The 6,005-nt window shown below is 38.8% G+C and overlaps 1 long non-coding RNA gene across 1 annotated transcript; it reads left to right on the forward strand.

Annotated features, from left to right (window-relative positions):
• Positions 1-4,947: 4,947 nt before the first annotated feature.
• LOC146579573 (uncharacterized) lies at positions 4,948-5,754 on the forward strand. The gene is made up of 2 exons (XR_014891666.1): positions 4,948-5,098; positions 5,693-5,754. It is a non-coding gene; the product is annotated as an uncharacterized LOC146579573 (long non-coding RNA).
• The last annotated feature ends 251 nt before the right edge of the window (positions 5,755-6,005 follow it).

Raw genomic sequence — 6,005 nt, forward strand, 5'->3', positions numbered from 1 at the left:
ATGGTGGCTGGCATGCAGCGCTACTGAGAAATGTCGTGACACTGGAAGGTCTGGAAGGGGTTAAATATTGGGTGCCGGGTCGGTACAGGGAAGTGTGTGATGTCAGAAAGAAAGTACTCTAGTGACTGTTTGCCATTTATAACTCTTGTTGTAGATGAAGCTTTTGAACTCAATCCAGTTGACTCACTTGAGTCTAGCATTCTGCTAATGCTTCACAGTTTCAAGTCTGAGCGTGAAGAAAATTTGCTAACTGAATATGACATACTTATTGGCTTATCTGACCTGGGGAAAACATGGAATAAAACACAAGGAGGGGAAACGAGGACTCACAGATACACAGGGGGTAAGTCACGAGGGGAAATCAAATAAGCAACATCTTAACAGAACAGCCAAGGGACCATGGAATAAAAGAACAAAATACAAAAACACAAAAACTAAGAATGTTAGTGGATCATGACACTTACAGTACATCACCTGTGATAGGTCACTTAACTACGACCAGTAAAATCCAATCAGAACCACATCTTACATAGGTCAAAAAAATAAAACATCTAAACGTCGTGGATATTTTCATTGCATGAGTCAGAAAAATCTGTGCCTGGAAGAGCAAAAAGGAAAAAGAACAAGGAAATGAAAAAACGAGTAACTAACAGAAGGGAAGACGAAAAATACAATGTGTCCTATTGGTTAGATAGATGTGAAATCTACTCACCCAGTTAACTACATGTGACATACAGTATCTGTTATGCAAAAAATGTGACTACTATGACATACAATCAAAAGAAACCCTCAATAAGGAGTTCTTACACCACCATCAGACCACTCCATCCTCAAGTGTGAGAAAACTCCTAAAGAGGCGCATGCATTGTTGGATGCAGTTATAAGCTTGTTCGCACTTTTAGAAGCCAAAGCATAAAGCTTATGAAACCAATACAGAACCTTTGCAAAGCATGCAAAAAGACTTTTTGTAGGTGGAAACATCAAACTTGTTTCACGACTTGACAAGGAAACACCATGAAGAACAGAAGAGATGCTAGCAGATGGTGATGCGCGACCTAAATGTAAACAAATGAGTCCACTGAGCATGGCTAGTTGCGCTTTATGTGCACTCTTAGAGGCAGGTTAAAATGCTTATATAGCAAACCAGGTTAAAAAATATATATTTTTCATGTTACTGTGTGACAATATTGAGCAGCTCCTGAGGAGCCTCAAGGTTACATCACTTTAGCTATTGTTGAACTGAAGTGTTAAACAGTTATTTTATAGTTGTACCTGAAAGTTAGAGGTCTTCTCTTTGCTTACATTTGACTTAATTTGTTCATTTTGCTAAACAATCAAACTTACATTAAGCAAAAGAGGAGAAAAAAATCAGTTTTATGCTCAAATGATCCGTTTTTGACAAAAATATATATTGAAATGATAAACCAAATAAATGATGAAGATAGAATAGAATCGTTTTGTGTATAAAAGCAGAAGTTTCTTTTGATCTATCCACCCTTTCATTTCATCTGTATTCAAAACACGCAACATGGTAGGAGTCTTGGTTGATGGTTGGCGCCTCGAAAAAAAACTTTTTAAACTTTTTAAATTTAATAGCGAAACAAATAAAAACTGAAGTGAACGTAAACATTTTTCAGACAATAAAAAAAACTGAAACGAGCAGCTCTGCTGTGGAAACGAACTGAAAAATAAACTCAACTACAAAAAAACTATAAAATAAAATCTAATTAGAAAAAAAAATCTATAAAGCTCTGTGTTCAACCACAGTTTGCTTTGTGGGGTTCACGCTTTTGTTAAAGAGGAATGCACGGTAACATCTGAGATCAAAGCCTTTGTTCCTAATGAACACACATTGTGGCCTTTTTGAAGACATCCAAAACTATGGATCTACCAGTAGTTTATTAACAAGATTGGTTTTCAAAAAATGCTGGAAAGGGCAGAAATGTTGTTTTATTTCGTAATTTATTGTGTTGGATTTAACAACATTATTAAAATGTTGGTCTTGACCTGGACTCTCTTCTGAACTGGACCAGGAGGAGGTCCGGACTCTGGCTGCGAGCTCTTTATGACAAATCGACATTTCCTCAGAAGTGTCACCAGCATTAACTCTGCTTTGCCAAAAAGCACAGCTTGGTGTGTATGTGCGTACTTTTTTAAAAACCGCAGCTGAGGGGCTAAGAGATGATGAAGATGGTGATGAAGAGCCCGGTGACCAACCAGCACGGCTCTCGCACGAGACAAAGAACAATGAGCTGCACTAAAACACACTCAGTGTGCACTTAGATTTATAGAGCAATCATCACAGTACGAAACTAACTTTACTATCTATTGTTGCTCGCAACAACACAGAGGGATATTGTGCAACTGTGACCACCAGAAACTGCTGCAAACACACACACAAACAATGGGTACACAAATATACTTCGCAATGCAAAAAAAAAGAGAAGTGTGGGCTAAAACGTAATACACCAACATGTGCAATAAGGCACATAAACGCTGACATGCATGCTTGGAAACCCACACACACTCTTTGAAAGCATGAATGCAGAAGACAAACAGACAAACAAACAAACACGAGAGGACAACAGCCGAGGCCGGGAACGTCTATGGTAAAAGCCATTCAGGCAGTAACGCACACTTCATTTCACTTCATTGCTGTTTTTACTGTCAGCCTCTGAGCTTGTTAAGAGCAGCGCTTAACGAGCAAATAAATAAATAAATTAAATGTTTGTTTCTGTTTTAAATTCACTCTTTTTTAAAGCCTGAAATCTTATTAGTACTGATGCTAATTTGTAATCATAACATCCCGCCGCTGAGCTAAAAACTACGTTCAATAAAAGGCCACACGCTTTACAGGCACGCAACGATAGGAGGCCAAACAAAGATGGGCATTGTTGTTTGTTGGGGGGGTTCTTTGTTGTGTGTGAGACAGGACAAAGTTACAGTTCCCACAGTGGAATAAAGGTGAGGCCTGATTTTTTTTTTCATCCCCACACTAAAAAACAGGGCATTTTGGGTTTCTTTTGTCAGCTTCCTGTCCAGCACAGGAAATGGACAGGCATTCTACAGGAGCCTCTCTGCGACCGTGTGAGTGACACCCGTCAACGATGACCTTGAAGGTGCCTGAGGTCGAGTCACCTTCGTTTAACGTTCGTCATGATGTCTGTGTCGTTTCCTTAAAAAGTCCCTTCAGGATAAGTCGGGACGTCCGCCCTTTGGCTCCTCTTCCTCCTGCTCTGCTCACTCGTAACTTCAGCTCTGTGGTTTAAACGCCTCGGACGTCCCAGACGTGGAAGCAGAGGACTTGGGAATATCTTGGGAAAATTACAGGAAAACATTGTGACCCTTCCCTGAGTCTTCAGGCAGACACGTTGAGTGGATGACGCCAGTTTTCATGGGAAAAAGAACTTTTCAAAAATCACAATAGGCACTGGGGACAGCGGGCATTATATTGAGGGTCAGATCAGTAGCAGAGCCTCTTTAGGAAGCACTGGGACATACCTCTGCGGCCCATACAGTTTGTATGGGTCAATCCGTCACAAACGAGCCAATTTTTCTAACAATTTCAGCTCAACTATCTCAGTTGCAAAGACAATACTGGTCATTTCTGAATGGTTTATATTTAAATTTCACAATAATGCAAAATTAAACATGTAAAATGCTTAGAATTCACAGACAATGTAGAAAAATGATGTGCACCCTGTCACCATATTTGGAGAGAGGAGTGTGAAGTTATCAGCTCCTGCACACACATATCTGCTAATTCGCTAGCTGGGCCCACGTCCACATTTTAGGTTTGACAGCATTTTAGTAGATAAAGATGAAAGGCTTGGACGTGAACTGTGCTGCGGTTTGGGGAAGGCCTCGAAGGGGACTGGCGACAGCTCCCGAGCCTGGCAGATCGCCATGTACTAAAGAGAAGTGAAGAAGTTAAAGAATTGAAAAGGGCAGGGAGGGTGGGGCACGTAAATGAGAAAAAACAGCTTGTAGAACTGGGGGAACATATATAGATAAGAACCGGAAGGAGCGTGTTTGGAGGCATGGTCCCGCTCTTAAAATGCAGATACTTTATCTCCAATTTGTGAAAGAGACTCACCAAACCTTTAAAAAAAAATCTTTTGGGATGTCTGTTTTACACAGCAAGTCATAATTTAGGTAATAATCCTTTAAAAACGGTCCAGAAGGCACCAACAGTAATCACAGAGTTAAGATGTCCATCATAAGGAGGCGAGGCCTGGGAGAAATCTCTCAACTCCTCAGCTCAGTCAATGTTGGGGCACCAGTCAATCTCATCTATGCCTCAAACTGAATTTTTTTCTTATTAAGACGAGATAAAAAAAAAAAAAAAAAAAGATTAAAGAAGATTTTAAAAAAGATTACAAAAAATCCATCCCCTAAGAGCTGACCTGAAGAGGTAAAGTACCCATAGTGGCCCCAGCTACCAGGTTTTAAAGACACTTGTTGGGAACGTTGTATACTTTAACATGGAAGTCTATGGGGAATGATTGAAGTGACAGTGAAAGGAAATGTAGTTATTTGACTTAAGATAATCTAAGACTCTATTGATCCCACGATGGGGAAATTGTTGTGTTACCTCAGCTCAGGTACAGATATCAGAAGGAAAAATGCAAGTACAAACAAATAAAAAATAAAATAATACACTATATACAACGGTAGTAGTATGTGATGGTGGATATGGTTGTGGAAATATGCAAGACATAAACTATACAGCTTTACATAATTATTGTACCACTACACAGCAAATTCAAAAGTGTTAAATTTTTTGGTGTTAATAGTCTCCTTGCAAAAGTAGAGTTGATTTTACTCTAAGCAGAGTCACATTCTTTTAATGTAACTCTGAGGTGTGAAATGATAGTAGTTAAAATCGAGTGTTAAAAATGAGTGTTTCTCTGTCAAATCTGGAGGTGTTAAAATGGAAACATTAACTCTTGACCTCTTAACTCTGAACTCCTAGAGGGGCTATGACACCAATAGAGTGAATTCACAGACTCCGCCCCCAGCACGGCTCCAATCGAAGCTGAAGTGAAGCCGTTTCAGAACATTTTGCTCTACATATTTGAGTTGTTTGCCATGCTTGGTAAGTCATTTTTTCAAAGATTGTTTCAATTATTATTATGAGCTTTTACTTCTGTGGCTCTTTGGAGTTGAGACAAAGCTGTGTGAAAGGCATTAGCCATGTTGCTCGGTGATAGCAAAATATTCTGTTTTAGCTAGCTGAAAGGTATTGTCTGCGGGCAAATACCACAGCCTTGAAAAAAAGCTTGCATGTGAATTTTCAGTCAAACTTTTGGTCAAATATACCTAAAACAATGTCTAGAATGTGAAATGTTGGTATAATGGTGCTACTTGAAGCCTGAAAACGATCGCCCATAAAAAACAAACAAAAAAAACGAGCAAACAGCAGTAGCAGACGTCCTGACTGGATTCTACGTTAGCATAGATCCCTCCAGAGTTTTGTGCACACGGTTTAGGTAAAAATTAAAAAGGTTGAGGTTTTACATTTAGTTCAGTATTACCTGTTGCCTGTGTCCTTGTCTTTTGGGAAAATACTTTACACAAGTAATGGCTCAAAGAGGATTCCTTTTTTTTTTTTTTACTGTGCTGCAATTGTTTACTGGATTATTTGTGCCATTAATTAGTGTCAACTAATTTTTATTCAATCTCCACACAGGATATGCTTGTGAAGATGGAATATGGGGGAGAGCAGAAGTGCGTTGAAGTTCCACAAAGTGATGAATGAAGGACATGCATATTGTATTGAAGAAATAAGTGATGAGCATGCTGTTATTTGCATTTACCATGTCAGACCTTTTGATAAACAAAATTCTAATGAAAGTGAGAACATGTATGCTGTTACATCTTTCAGAAAATGTTTTGAAATTGTGGTGCACAGTTCAGAATAAATGTTTTTCAAAAACCATTGTATCTTTTTAGTAAATGTTTATTTCCAAAAGAAATTTCTAGAAGTTCAGAACAGTAAAATT

Source organism: Mchenga conophoros, linkage group LG3 (assembly GCF_057382185.1).
Source record: "Mchenga conophoros isolate Kocher_MC1m ecotype Shallow Benthic linkage group LG3, M_conophoros_male_GT1.1, whole genome shotgun sequence".
In the NCBI taxonomy this organism is placed as follows: Eukaryota; Metazoa; Chordata; class Actinopteri; order Cichliformes; family Cichlidae; genus Mchenga; species Mchenga conophoros.